We start from the raw sequence: 16,460 nt of genomic DNA, 5'->3' as shown, positions 1-16,460 counted from the left end.
AAGGCTATGACTTTCATTCCTATCAAAATTCTAGAACATTATTAGAGAGATAGTGAGCATTTATATAGGAGGGGTAATAATTACTAAAAGTCTATATCATTTAATTATAATTAAATGATTTTTTCACTTCATAAAAAGTCATGTTAAATTCTATATATGTTGGATATCTAGATTTTTAACAAATCTTTACATATAAAATAAGGCTCAAATTCTTAAACTTGGTAGTCAAGATCCCCTGTATTCTGAGAACCATCTATCCTTCGAGACATTTGCTATTACTCTCTATATCTTTTTTCCAAACTTTTTTCTTCACACACTCAAGTCATTCCTTACAATTTTCTATCTTTAAACCATTGCTGTTATTATCCCTTTGGAATGTGTCCTTCCCATTTCCTTCTCCCCACCCTAGTTCCTGAGTATGCAAACTTTCCCCAAACCTGGGTACTTCTTAGAATATTCCAAATAAAAATTTCCCAAAATACCCTTATAGGACTGTGATGAGTCTGGAGGAGAAAGTGATGCTGATGTCTTTACGAAGTTCTGCCTCATTTAAATGCAGTTTATGTACATCAAAATAGATCACCCATACCATTTTGTCATTTTACCTCTCTCAAAGATCTATAGCAACAGGCAAGTGATAAAGCAGCTGGTGGGAATACACTGGGCACTGTAGTCACAGCTCTGCCCAGCAGTGGTCCATTCTATGAGGTTAAGCTGAAGGATCAGTGGGATTCGGTACCTCCCTGGTATCTGAGCAGTCTTTGAAAGGACTGCACTGCTCACTTCCTCACATGAGGAAGGCAGTAGAAAAGATGCCTTAAAAAGTGTTTGCTTACCACAACAGGTTGAGATTCTACCTTGTGGTCAGAACACCAAAAAATGTACAAGAACTTGTACAAAGATGATTCCACTCACCACTGGTGCTTGGAATGTGCACATACTTATGTACAGCACAACTTTTAATAGACCTAAAAGACAAATGATGCTTGTGAGAGAACTCGGCAGTACTTGGCAAAACGAGGCTGGCAGTAAAGGTGAGCTTCCAGGGTTGGATAATTTTTCCCCTGGGCCGTCTGCAGGAGTGCCACGAAGCTAATATAGGCTTTCCAATCAAAATTAATTTTTCCACAAACCTCCCCAAAGTAGTGACTGATAGGCTCATGACAACATGATTGCCACTTGCAGAAAAGTACCACACCACCATCATCATTCACCCTAAGGAGCTAAAAGAAAACCATATGGTGCTCTGGAGAACTTCATCAGCAGTGTGACAAAAGAGAACAAATAGGCACAGTCTATCAGATATGGCAGGGAGTCTGTGCAAGGGATGGAGTCAGAAATAGCAATAGCAACAATCAGTTACTGCTGATAACAAGAAGAGAGACAGTATATAATGGTGACAAAGGCAATGTGCGGTGCAGAGTGCTGGACTGATCATAGACTTATCCTCTTCAAACTAAATATTCATATTCAACAAAAACACCAATCCTAAGGCAGAATGACTCCCAGATAATCAAAAGATTATTATATCAAATAATTAATATCAAATGATATCAAAATATCAAAAGATTAGAGCTCTTCTCTGAGCATGAACAGTTCATTGCTAACTTGGAGAGAAAGTTGGGCCAACACAAAATTAGTAGCAGCAGAGCAGAAAAGAAATGAACAGTTTTCAGAAATTTAGTGTATAGTACTACTGCATTTGCTCACCTGGATCAAAACACTCACAAAGATCAAGATTAGTTTAACAAAAATGATAGGGAAATTCAGAAGCTCACAAATGAAAATGAGAACTTCACAGAGTGTATCAAAAACATAGTTATTCCATATCTAAAAAGGCGTCATTTAACAAATTAAAAGTAAAGTACATCAAAATGGGTTCATGATCTATACATAAAGAGTGATATTATATGCAAAATAGAAAAATATAGAATAGATCTGTGGAGGAGAAAGGGATTTGTGACCAAAGGAGAACTGAAGAGCATTATTGATCACAAAATAGATAATTTTGATTATATTAAGTTAAAAGTTTTTGTACAAGCAAAACATATGCAGATAAGATCAGAAGGAAAGCGATAAACTGGGAAAACATTTTTATATTTGAGGGTTCTGATAAAGGCCTCATTTCTAAAATAGAGAATTGACTCAAAGTTATAAGAATTCAAGCCATTCTCCAATTGATAAATGGTTAAAGGATATGAACAGACAATTTTCAAATGAAGAAATTCAAACCATTTCACGTCATATGAAAAGATGCTCTAAATCATTATTGATCAGAGAAATGCAAATTAAGACAACTCTCTGAGATAACCACTACATATTTCTCAGATTAGCTAAGATGACAGGAAAAAATAATGATGAATGTTGGAGAGGATGTGGGAAAACTGGGACATTAATACATTGTTGGTGGAATTATGAATGGATCTAACCATTCTGGAGAACAATTTGGAACTATGCTCAAAAAGTTATCTGTAGTGTTCTGGTTGGTTTTCTGGAGGCTCTGGAACATCCTTCATTTCAGCATGAGAATAGCAAGGTGTTAAAGTCCAAATTCTTTATTGTCTCCTTGCCTGGGGCCTAGGCTAGCTTGGTCTCAGTGGAAGAAATGCAGGAGGACAGGCCAGCCACCACAGTGGTGTGAGATGGAGTGAATCTGTCTCCTTGGCTCCCAGAGCTTGAACTCCCACCTCTAGTCCTCTATCTTCTCTGCATCTGACTCTGGCTGAGTTTGTCCTAGTTTATATGCTCTATTATAATTAGATCATTTACAGTATACTGAGTATAAACCAATCATTATATCACCAGGGAACCATTATTTGTGGTAAGATTAAATCAATCATACTGAACTAGAGAACTGTTAAGCACCTTGCTAAACTAGATAACCATTGTCTCTTCAATTCCACCGAGTTAGCACCTTGTAAGAATCCTTGTTTCAAGTACAGAGTTCTGGCCCATAACAGTTATTGTTGATCCAGCAGTGTTACTTCTGGACTTATATCCCAAAGAGATACTAAAGAAGGGGAAGGGACCTGTATATGTCAAAATCCTTGTGGCATTTTGGTAGTGGCTAGAAACTGGAAAATGAATGGATGCCCATCAGCTGGAGAATGGCTGAGTAACTTATGGCATATGAATGTTATGGAATATTATTGTTCTGTAAGAAATGACTAACCAGATGATTTCAGAGAGGCCTGGAGAGATACATGAAATGATGCTGAAGGAAGTGAGCAGAATCAAGAGATCATTATACACAGCAACAAGAAGAGTATACGATGAACATGACTCTCTTCAACAATGACATGATTCAGACCAGTTCCAATTGTTCAGTGATGAAGAGAGCCATCTTCATCCAGAGAGAGAATTGTGGGAATTGAGTGTGTTTCACAACATATTATTTTCACTCTTTTTGTTGTTTGCTTGCATTTTATTTTCTTCCTAACTTTTTTTTTTCTGGTTTGATTTTATTTTTCTTCTGCAGCAAGACAGTTGTATAAATATGTATGTATATGTTGGATTTAACATATATTTCTACCATATTTAACATAAAAAAATAAAATCTTGCTCATCTAAAACAAAGAAATCACCCCACTCCCAAAAAAGTAAAGTACAAATGAAGCTTAGAAAAATGCAGGATTTTTATCTTACTAAGAAGACAAATGAAATTCAGTTTTATATTGATAATAACAAACCCAAGCATTTTTATGATGCCCTTAAGATTATTTATGGGCCAAAAGACCTATGGTACATCTCAATTACTCAGTGATGCTTTTAGTGAGTATGAACATGGCATCAAGATCAGCTGTTGAACTCATGATAAATTCTTGAACTTGAAAAGGTTTTGAGCTAAGATTAAAATGAAAGAAGTGTTGATACATGATTTTTTAAATTTATGGATACATGATTTTTTAAATTTATGGATGATTGTACACTCAGTGCAGCCTATGAAGCTGAGATGCAACAAAATATGATTCTCTGCTGTTTGTGCTAATTTTGGCCCAACAATTAATACCAAGAAAACAGCTGTTCTCTCAGAAAACACACACCATCCATATGTGAAACCATTGGTTATGGCAAAAGGAGAAATATTGAATACTATGGATAAGTTCACTTTCCTTGGCAGTATACTTCCTAGGGATATACTCATTGCCAAAGCTAGCTTAATTTTTGGGAGGCTCTGAAGGAAAGTGTGGGGGGAAAGAAGTGTTAAACTGACTACTAAACTGAAGGTTTACAGAGCTATTTTGCTGACCTCATTATTGTGTATCTGTGAAACTTGGAATTATACCATTGCCATTCCAGAAAACTGAATCACTTCCACTTGAATTGTCTTAAAAAGAGTCCGAAGATCATCTGGCAAGATAAGGTACTGGACGATGAGGTCCTCCAAGCTGAACTGTTAAATATTCAAATTCTATTGCAAAGAGCACAATTCTGATGAGCTGGTCGTATTTTTCAAAGGCCAAATGTAAATTTGCCTAAAGGACTATTTTATGGAGAATTCACACAAGGCAAGTGCTCACATGGAGATCAGAAGAAGTAATACAAAGACTCTCAAGCTCTCTCTGAAGAACTTTGGAATCAGTTATAAAACATGGGAAACACTGGCACAGGACTACCCAGCACGACATGACCACATCAAAGAAGGCACTGTGTTCTATGAGCAAAGCAGAATTGCAGCAGCTCAAAAGAAATATGAGATGTGCAAATTTAGAGACAATTCCATTCCAAATGTTAACATGAGATTTTTTTTATCCGAACCATGGTAGAGACTTCAGGGCTTATATTGCTCTGGTCAGCCACAATCAGATATACTGTACCCTTAGCCCCAACATAATGATGCCATTTTGGTCTTCTTCAAGAATGAAGGAAAACAACCATGATCCTTATGTGAATGAGGTCAGCTAGTTTTGTATCAGGATCAAAAGATAACTGAGAGAGAGCCCACGTGCTCTACTGCTATCCACAAATGTAAGAGACCTAGAAGAAAATCCTCAACACATTGTGTGGCTCTCTTCTAGTGGATTTATTGCAAGGCAAGGACAAAAGGTGCTTATGATAAAAAAAAAACCACAGTCAAAAGAAATATCTGTACTGATAATATAAAATCTTAAAGTGTCAAAGTAAGACATGATCAAAGATCTGTAGTAGTAGGATTAATCTGATGGCTATATGCGAAATAGAGATGGGAGAGATCTGAGTCGGAGAAACTAATTAGAAGGTTGCCACATTAGTTTCGCTATTGGTTAACGTGCCACTAAAGTGGTGTGGTGGCAATGGAAAGAAAGAAGTAAATGAAAAAAGATATTGTGAAAAAGAAATCAGTAAGATTGCTACCAGTTGTTAATTGATGGGAAAAGGAGATTCAAGATAACTCCAAGATTGAGAGCCTGAGTAACTAAAGGTAGTTAGATAGGTTGTATAAATTAAGCTTTACATTTGAAGATACTAGTGTGGGGGTTAGTTCTAGACTTGTTAGTCATTGGAAGTATGAGGCTGAAGCTTGAGAATGAAGTCAGTCTTGGAATTATAGATTTCAAATCATTTGGATAGAAATGTCTGTGCAATCAACACTGAAATTATCAGAGTTGTTGAGATAACCAAGAGAAAAGCTAAAAAGAAGTGAAAGACAAAACTTCTTAGGGGGCCACAGATATAAGAACCATAAACCTCTGAATGTCAAAAAGAGAATCGGCATGAAACATTAGTGAAAAGAAGGAAAGAAAATTAAGGATCTGGTGGTGAACAATGTCAAATTAAACTGAAGATATATCAGTGAAGATAAAGATGGAGAGACGACCCTGAATTTGGAGATGTGGTCATCAATGATCCTGACTATATTAATGTCCACAGTATGATAGCCTCACAGCCACATCTCAAACATTTAATAATTAATAAATGAGATGTATATGACACTGCATATAAATTCTCTCTTTGGGTTTTTGAAACAGCCTTGTGGAGCAAGAGACAGAGAAAGCCTGAGCTTAATTTCATTGCTTCTTTTCATTCCACCGAAGTTACAAGTAAAGGATCAAAGTAAGGCAGGTGGATTGCATATAAATATGTTGGCAAAAATAATGAGAGTGATGGGATGGTAGCTTAAAGAGGAACAGAGCTAAAATATACTTTTTTAATTACAGAGAAATTTCAATATGTCTGTAGGCAGAAATAAAGGAGTTAGTAGACAGACAAAAATTCATTAACAGAAGAATAAAGCAGGGTAATTTATCAATTAGCGGTTAAAGATCACTACAGGTGCATAATTGGTGTATAATCAATTAGGCTCTCTATATTAGAATTAATGACACTATTTATAGAAGATGACTTAGACGAGATGACCAAGAGCTAAGCCTCTGAAATGAGTCTGAAACACCTAAGTCTCTTCTGTTGTTTAGTCACCTAGCAACTGTAACCCAGTTTGGCTTGGCTAAGCAACCTAATTTCAAGGATACTTTTAATAACTGGAGTTTCCATATGGTTTTCTTAACAAAGGCCCCCTTTTCTGAAATAGGTTAGATAGGCATTTCTTTCTTAGAGGCTTTGGTGGAAAGTGTGTGATTAAGTAAGGATGTGGAAATAATAGATGCCTTTTAAAGTCAGGCAATAAGAAGAAAGCAGAGGGAAATCTAGGAGATTGGCCAGTCAGAACTAAGCCCCCTTTCATTTTTTTCTTTGTATCTCCAGGGCCTATCATAATGCCTATGATACACAGTCAATATGTGTTGAATATAATTATTAGCCAGTTATTAGCATCCTATTTTTGTAGTATTCTTATGAAGAATCATTATTAGTGACATTAGGGTATAGTGTCTGCTAGTGTGATATGGAATTAACCATACTTTGTGTCCTGAAGTCAGGAAACTTGGACTCCATATGGAAAGCAATGTGTTATGGTGGAAAAACTCTGGATCTCTAGTTAGGGGATAATTTCCTGGAGTTGCTACTTCTCCAGTTTAGTCTGATAAGACTATTGACATTTCACATCTCTGCTTAAATTCGGAAATAAGATTGAGCATTGAGATTTCAGGAAATCTCAGACTAAGAAAGCAATATCCCCAAGAAATGGCCATCCCTTGGAGTCCTTCTGTGATTAGAAATGTACTACTTTCCATCCTCAGTGACACAGTGGATAAAATATGGACCTGGACTGATTTCCATGAGTTCAAATCTGCCTCAGACACTTGCTGACTGTGTAAGCCTGGGTAATTCATTTCACCCTGTTTGCCTCAGTTTCATCATCTGTAAAAAGGGTTGGAGAAGGGCATGGCAAGTCATTCCAGTAGCTTTGCCAAGTATCCCAAATGAAGTCACAAGCAAGACTGAAATGACTGAACAACAACCAACTTCCTATTCCACATATGGACAGTTTTGAGTATGCATTTTTCTTTCTATCAAGCTTAGATCTGTCTAAAACTTCCCTCCATAACTACTAGTTCTCTCATACCTTCCTATATTGTACAAATATTTTAAAATTTATATATATTATATAAAATATATACAGATATATAATATATATGTGTATGTACATATAAATATGCACACATATTTACTTATACATATACAAATATATACATACATATAAATATAAACACATATCCCCATTTGCTCTTATATACATGTGTATATATACATATATACACATACATACACATATAGATTATACATATACACTTAAACATTTGCTCCTATTCTATTATTTTATTATTAAAAGCTATCAATACTTCAAAATTGCTTATTTTTGGCCTAGCGGGAAGCTGGGACTTGGTGAGGGCACAGATAATAAGATTCTACTCTCTACCATAAAGCAGAAAATCTTTGGAGTATTAAATATATATTTCTTTCTAAGGGGTTCTGAAGTAATGAACAGCTGGGGTCTGGATGGAACACAACAGGGTCATGATAAAAGATCTGAAATCCTATCATTAAAAAATTATAAACAGGAACTTATAAATTTTTATCACTTGCTGTTTTTAATTAACCTTTAAGAGCTATTCATGTTGGAATGCCTAGGACTTGGTTGCTAAAGAAAGCATGGTTGAATATCACCGAGTTCTTTAATGACTTCCTAGGATTGCTTCCTTTTTTTTCAGTTGCACTATGACATTTTAAGACTCAAAGATAACGGCATCTGTTAAGTAGCCCCCGGTCTTTGAGTTTTGCAGTAGGCCACAGATAGCAAGAATAAATAGAATTCTTTTCTTTTATTCTTGTGTTTGTTTATTATTGCTAGTGAGTTTGGCTTTAATACTATTGATTTCTGACTTCCAGATAGGATTGGTTCTGTTCACAATCGGTCTCCATGACAAGAATACACCTTTTGGAAATGTTCTGCGGTCTTGTCTAAAAACATTGTATTACAACAATAATAGCAGCAGCAAACACAAAATCATACACATGAAGACAAATTATAATTACAGATGCCAAAATCCAGTACACTGGGATCTTACATCAGTCAGTTAATGAATCAGTAAACACTTATCTATTAAACAACGTGCCAGATACTGTACTAAGCACCATATGGTATTGTGTGTTTTGAGTTGGGAAGATCTGAATCCCGGTTCTCACTCAGGAATTAATTGTATAACCCTAGGTATTTCATTTCAACTCTCTGCAAAATGCATGTGACAATACTTGCATCTGCTTCACAGGATATTGTAAAGATGAGATGAGATTGGTGGACAAATGTCAGTTATTGTTAAGATATGTCTTATGTGAAATGATATTTCAGATCACATGGAACAGAGTGATTCTAGAGTAGTCATTTGCTTCTTTCTCTAGATACCTTGGTTGTATGGATAGGCTTGGCTCTTGAAGGTGGGAAATTCGGTTGGCCACTTGATTTACTTGGGAGTCTTTTGATTATCATTCTAATTATGGAATGGCCAAAATTCCTATTCCTACATGAGGCCCTATCCTATTTCTCCAGTATTTTCTTTTGGTCATGGATTAAACTGCCCTTGATTGTTTTTAACAATGTATTCTTCTAAGCACAGGGAGGAAATTCAGTTTTTGTTGGTATAACCAAAATAAATTGGTCCTCAACACATCTTTCTTTCACTTCTTAAAGAAGTATACAGATATGATGGAATCAGGGTACAATTTATAGTAGCCTTGGAAAAAGGAAGCTCTCTCACTTATGTGATTGCTAATATTTTCCATATTGGGATTAACTTGCAAAGGGCTTTTGGTTTTTTCTATACCATATACAAGAATTTTTTCCAACCAGCCTTTTTCTTGTTTTTTATTCTTTAAAAAAATAGATTACAGATGGTGCCATATTATAGAACACATAATGTTTTAAAAACATGAATGTTCTAAGGAATCATTATTTTAATGTGGCTATCTAGAGACTTCCAGGACAGGATTTTGACAGGCTGACTGTTTCTTGGCTTGGTATTCCTCCCCTCATGGGCACCTACTTCCAATACTAAGAATTCTCTTTGTGTCTTGATATACCTACCTTGATTTGCCAGAATTGTTTTTTTCTTCTTTATACCCTGCATCCAGTTGACAAGATTTCCCCACTGCTACTCTAAGCCACAACTTCATATTTAATCTTGATGGGTAATATTGAAATATTGAATGCTCATTGGTTCTTTTTTTAAATGCTACAAATTGATTGGCACAGGACTAGAGATTTTTATTGACTTGAGTTTTTTGAATGGTATAAAAACCCATATTCACCATCTTTTCTCAGATCACCTTGTCTTGTATCATTGGTACTTGTCTCTGCAATCTGATCAGTGGTATCTATACCTCTGTATATTGCAGTTATATGATTATTGGAGCTTTGGATTGCTAGTATTTCTACCTGACATTTCTGGGGTTTCTCTATATTGTATTCTTTACTTGTAAGCAATGTGACTTGTCCTTCCTTGTGGTGAAGAGTTGGATAATTCTCACCACAGAACTCACGTTGGCTTATAACCTGACATTTGATGAATATTTATAAAAATGATTCATTTATACTATCAAAAATATCATCATGTGTTCTTTTAATTCTCTGCATGAAATCAGAGAATTTTATCAGAGAAATAACTGTGAATGGCTCAATGAATCATTTTATGAGAAAGGATTACTATAACAATAGCAATAATAATAAAAAAGTAGACACATTTGCATAGTAAATAGATAAAAATGCAACAAAGATAAATGTAAAAGGATTTATTAATTTTCCAGGAGCTAAAGGTGATACTCGGGAATAAAAGTTTGCATAGTAAATAGATAAAAATGCAACAAAGATAAATGTAAAGGATTTATTAATTTTCCAGGAGCTAAAGGTGATACTCGGGAATAAAAGTCATTTACTTTTCCTACAAAAAGAACACAATTGACAGGTAGATAATAAAATCCCAGAGGGTCTTTCATCTCTGTCTTTTTGTCTATCCAGGATGCTCTCAAGATGAATTTTATAGCTTTAAAGAACACAGTTCAGTGTCAAAAGCTATTTGTTCTGAGCAGATTTCAGTGATATTCCTGGGTTCTATTCACACTTTGTGAATATTTGCAACCACTTTGAATGGAGTGTAACATTGAATTTGATATTTCTACTCTTAGAATAAACTTTCAAAATGCATTTCTACCTTACTTGAGTGAAAAATACATGAGTGAAAAAAAAAATCAATCCTGAGCCAAAGAGCAGAAGACAGTTCCTAAGACTTGAGATCAGTTTGCATTTATTCATTCCCTCATTCTTTCAACAAATATTTTTGGCAGCATATTATACTATATCAGAAGCACTGTATGATATGGGAAGAAAAAGAATCTTACAATACGTTAGGGCAGATTAGCCATGCATACAACTAACTATGATGGGATGTAGAATGGGGGGCAGGCGCTCTGAAAGATTCAAAAGGCACAAAGATTATTTCCATTGAGGTTGGAGGAGGAACACGGAAGAACATCTTCAGTCACAGGATGGTTTTTATTGTATTTTGTGATTGCAGTTGAGAGGCAACATGTTGTAGTGTATAGGGAGCCAGCCTTTAAGCATTGTAAGAAGTGTATTCAAGTCCCACCTGTGACATATTGGAGGAGAGACTCTGGCCAGATCACTTAATTGCTTAGTGATCTAGGCCAGGACTTCTTAAATCTTTTCCATCCTGACCACTTTTCACAGGAGAAGTTTTTATGTTACCCCAGGTATATGGGCATATAAAATAGGTATACGAAGCAAACATTTACTGAATAATAAATCATAATTTCTCGACTCCCAATTCAGTTATAAGACTCCCATATGGGGTTGCTACCACAGCTTAAGAGGCTGGGCTCTAAGCAACTCTCTCAGACTAAGTTGTAGAGATGGTACTGACGTAGATTGATAGAGGGCCTTTCCCTCTCCATGGTATTCCTAGCACCTGAAATCACAGTTTCAAACTTTTCTCTTTATGATTATGAAAATCTGAATGCATTCTACACTAGCTTATAGAAAATTCATTTTATTTAATTAGATTTTCATCTATTTTTATGACATTTAAAATAAGCTGACAAATTAGGAGAAAAACAGGAAATAAAACACCCAAATCCAAACTTTGTGCCCTTAGGCCATAGTCACATGACAGCAATGAAGTCAATTTATGCTGCTTGAGTTGGTTTCATATTCATCCCCACATTACCTTCACAGACTTAATCAAAATATTAGCCTAGAATGAACACACTATCAATATTAAAGATGGAACCTTGCTTTTCTGTGCATAGAACAGTGATAAATGTTTTACAATGCAAGTAGAATGCTCTGAAACATCTGCACTAAGCACCTAAGGAAAGCAGTTCCAAACAAGGTTTATCATATTATTTTCTTATGGGAAGGAAAATACATTAATAGTATTTCAATTATGACTTTAACTGAAGGATCTGTAGGGAGATAATTCTTTTATACATAAATTCCAATAAAAGTTGCCTCTAAATCAAGTACTAGCATATCTAAGATTCTATACTGAGATTAATATGTTTTGGGAAAGAGTGTAATCAGATTAACTTAAATTAATAATTCTTTATCAGTCAAGAGAGAACATGCAATTTAAAGGGATGAAAGGCAGAAGCTAGGAGAACAGTATAAAGATAATGGTCTTCAAATCTATGGGGATTAAAATTCAATAATATTTTCTGACTATTATTACTGATCCTGTTCATTTAGAAAATGATTGAGTCATGAAGGGATGCAACTTGGCTGGACATAACAATTGAATGTCATTAGTCCCCAAAAAATATAGAAATCTCTCTCTCTTCTTCCTCCTCTCTTCTCTTTCTTTTCTCTCTCTCTTTTCTCTCTCTCTCTCTCTCTCTCTCTCTCTCTCTCTCACACACACACACACACACACCCACATAAACACAAATATATAATTAAAAGAAAGAAACACGAGGCTAAAATTTTTGGCTCCCCCCAAATTTAGCTGAATGTTATTTTTATATCCCATAAATTAGAGAGTTTTAGAATTGGGAGAGATTTCTGGGATCTCTTTAGAGATAGAGAAATTGAGGCTCAAGACTGATGAAATAATTTATTCAGATCCTATAGCTAGTTACTGGGAGAATTAAAATCCAAATAAAATTTCAAGAAACAGAAAGAAATTCTAATTAAAGGAGATAAATTTAATCTCATAGGTATCACTAAGACTTAATGGGATGAAACCCATGATTGAAATGTGACCCTGGGTAGATATGCCTAAATCAAAAGAAACAAGATAGGTAAAAGAGGAAGAGTAATAATTGTATTTTTAAGATGATAGACTCATGAAATGTGATGGAAAACATTTGGATAAAGATAATGAGAGGAAGAATGAAAATTAGATGTTTAAAAATTTTTATCAGAGTACCTAAACAGAGGAAATAGAAAAGAAGTTTAGCGAAAATATCACAAAACTGGTATAAAGGCATTTTGTAATAGTGAGCAATAATGCAATCAATCTTTCACCTATCCAGCCTATCCAGATGAACTGTTCTTGAGGAAAATGAGGCACATGGTTTTATATAAAAACCTAGGTTTTGAGCAAACATATTTCAAAAGTTTTAGAAGAAAGGTAGGTAGTATCTCATCAACTAAAATTTTACAGGGTAATTTTACAAGAGGAATGGGCACTAGACAAAAAGAGGAAAAAATCTGAACAGAAGGGACAAAAGAGTTTCCTAAAGAGACTGATATGGATATATAAGATATTTACCACCCAACTTAGATTAAAAAAAAAAAAAGATCAGTACAGAAGTTGGAAGCAAGACTAAAGATAAATATGAATGTGGTATGATGCTACAAAAAATAATGTCAGAATTCTCAAAGCTTAGAATGAAGTGAAGATGTTCAGGGAAGCAAAAAAATAAAAAAGGGAACTTACTGAAAGCTATATTATAGGGAAGAGGAGACACATAGATGACAAATGACTATTGCTAATTATAAATATGATGAAGATAACTGATGGGAGGGCATAGGAAAAGCTTCTGAAACTTTATCTTCTTTCAGCTTTCTCTGCCAAAGAAAAGAGAAAGTCCTTTGCATTGGAAATAACATCAAAATTAATTAATTGAATGGATATTCAAGACAAATAATGCTAGGCAGCAGAGTCTCTTTTTATTCTTAGTGATTTGTCATCTGAACCAGATAAACCATATCTTCTATTTGCATCACAACCATCATAGAAAAGGCCATTATAATTTTTTGCCTGAACTGTTGGAATAGCCATATCAGTAATATCTCTCAAATTCAAACTCTACATCATGGCCAAAATAATATACCTAAAATGTAAGAATTACTATGTTTGTTTTTTGTTTAAGAAAGTGAAGTGTTTTTCCATTGCCTTTAGATAAAATACCAACTCTTTGTCTCTTAAAGCCCTTTGAAATTTGATTTGAGCCTTGTTTTCTAAATTTATTGCAAATCGCTTCTTTGTACACTGTGCACAGAAGTCACGTACAATGCCCCTTTAATGGGGCCCTTTAAATGGCCCTTTAAATACCATTCTTTTCACCATTCTGTAACTTTGCACAAGTTGTCAATTCTATCTGGAACATTTTCCTTCCTCACTTCCACCTCTTGGAAAATCTAACTTCCTTGAAGGATGAGCTCACCATACCGTTTTGAAAAGCTCAAGAGATCTCTTTCAAGAAGACTTTTGTCATTTCCTCAGGTATGCTTACCCCTCCCCAGGGCAGTATATGTATTTATTTTTTTACTCCCTAGCAGTAGTTACGCTTTCACCAGCTTTTTTATTTATTTATTTATTTTTTAAGAAATAGATTTTTGAATATGATATTCCCTTTTGTGGCTCTTTCTGTTTTATTAGAAAATTCTAGCTTATAATTAACAGGACAGCTGAAAGTGTGGAAAATATGAAATCTTCATAATTATTTAAGGCCAGATTTTCAAATAAATTCTGTGTAAAACTCTTCACAGAGCATGAAAGCATTATTGCAATACAGTAGAATTTTATCCACTTAAACTTGTCAGTCACATGGGAGACATATTTTACTATTTTCTGAATCTGTTCTGTATAAAGATATACATTTCTCATTCCTGAATAGAACTTTGTCACTGAGATATAGCTAAAGAAAATCATAAAGAAACCAGAGTTTTATACATGCAGTATAAAAGAAAGAAAGTGATCATAAAAGAGATAAGAGCAGGAAATAATTAACTGTATTACAGAGTGGTTATAATTCAGTTCCCTTCTAGAAACATGCCTCTTCTTACTTACATAAAACCCTTTTACAGCAAATGTTGCCTTTGAATTTGGCTAAATTGGGTCAGTTACTTAAAAATCACAAAAAGACCAGGTAATATCCAGGAAATGGGGGAATAGCTGATGAAAATGGAAGGTGGAATTGGTTGTTTTTCCATTGCTTTTAGGGGAAAATATCTCAATACAGAAACTACTGACTTTTCAAATGACTCATATTATAGCTTCTCACAGAGTTTGTAAGGACAGCACGTTGCAAAACAGTGCGTCATATATCTGACATCTTACTAGCATGTATGCTTTTATGTATGACATCACCTGGGCATAGATTATTCTGTCCAATCATGCTCAGAATGAGGTTCTGTAATTCCTAAAAGGGCTGGTGATAAAGATGTATTACCGATTGAATGTTAGATGTCATCTGTTGGTTGTTGAGAGGAAAAGGTATAATTTGAATCTCTTGTGCTCTGATGTTGATATAGATGTAAGCAATTTTTTTTCTTTATTCCATCTATCTTTTCTGTAAATGTTCTATAGGTTCCACTATTGCCATATCATGTTCCATTTTGCCACTTTCAGGATTATTCTTCTGTGTTTAATATTGCTACTTTCAGGGATTCTTCTACTTTTTTTCTTCTTCTTCCTCTTCCATGTTTTTCTTCCTCTTCCATTTCTTTTCTTCTTCTTCCTCTTCCTTCTCTTCTTTCTCCCGATTCTGCTACTGCTCCTCCTCTTCTTTTTCCCTTTCCCTCTCTCAACAATTTGGTTCTGAATTTTTGCTGATAGATTTTTTCCAATTCATTCATCCCCAGTAGCCACATCAGAAAATTCAAATCAAAAGGATAGGGTCCTCAAGTTCTCGTCAGAGTGTTCTCATCATCAGAAGTATTCACGCATGCATGGGTCACAAATAATAAAGAATCTATAAGGCCTTCATAAGACCTCATTTGTTTCTCTTCTCCTGCAGAGCTAAGATTCCTCAGCCAACTAATAGCACGATATAAAACTAGTAAACTCTGAAATTTAATTTCATGATCATCAAAGAAAGAATGGTTCCATCCAGAATGTGGAACTATCACAGTGTTTGTTAAAGTTGACAGAGCATCTTGAATGAGGTCGTCTTTGTTGGATTACATGAAGACAAGTTCTAGAGAACTCCAGTTACAAGTTTCCCTATTTCTGCATCGATAGATTTTTTTTAACACTTGCAATAGAGGAGGCATCCCATCAACTTACTCTTGTGTTTTCATGGGTAGATGTTTGTATTGTACCACAAGCATCCTTCTATACTTCCAAAACTCTGTGGTCCAAAAGGTCAGCCAGATACTCGATTTCCCCTAATCTACATATTTTAGTTTTCATTTTGTTAGCTCCAAAGCACAGATATTTTAAGTAGGTCACTGCATTTGCTTGAACTGATGGAAACCGATATTGCAGTAAGGGAACAACTTCAGGCAGTTCAGACTCCAACCAGGCAAATTCCCTACAGTCTTTTTGAATGCACTCTATGGACAGTAACTTAGTCGTTTGTCACTAACTGGTGATGCCCGCTGAAGTCTGTTACAATTTTACTCTTGCATTTGATAGTGCATGGGTCTGTAGGGTTCCTCCCAGGTAGCTGTGGTGTTTACATGATTGCTTCTTCCAAGCACATAAGACTGCTTTGCTGGCTGGTTGACTTTGGTTGATTTCCCACCCTTGAGCCAACGTGATACAATGCTGTCTGGGACTCCTGCAGCTCAACAGTTCTATGGAATTATACTAGGTTCTCCTAGTATATGTATATGTATAATTCAG

At 35.1% G+C, this 16,460-nt stretch overlaps 1 pseudogene; it reads right to left on the bottom strand.

Annotated features, from left to right (window-relative positions):
* Positions 1-16,460, bottom strand: part of LOC127541371 (plakophilin-4-like) — a 108,316-nt pseudogene that overhangs the window by 60,047 nt on the left and 31,809 nt on the right.

The sequence above is a fragment of the Antechinus flavipes genome, chromosome 6 (genome assembly GCF_016432865.1).
Source record: "Antechinus flavipes isolate AdamAnt ecotype Samford, QLD, Australia chromosome 6, AdamAnt_v2, whole genome shotgun sequence".
In the NCBI taxonomy this organism is placed as follows: domain Eukaryota; kingdom Metazoa; phylum Chordata; class Mammalia; order Dasyuromorphia; family Dasyuridae; genus Antechinus; species Antechinus flavipes.
This window is presented reverse-complemented; position numbering and strand designations above follow the sequence as displayed.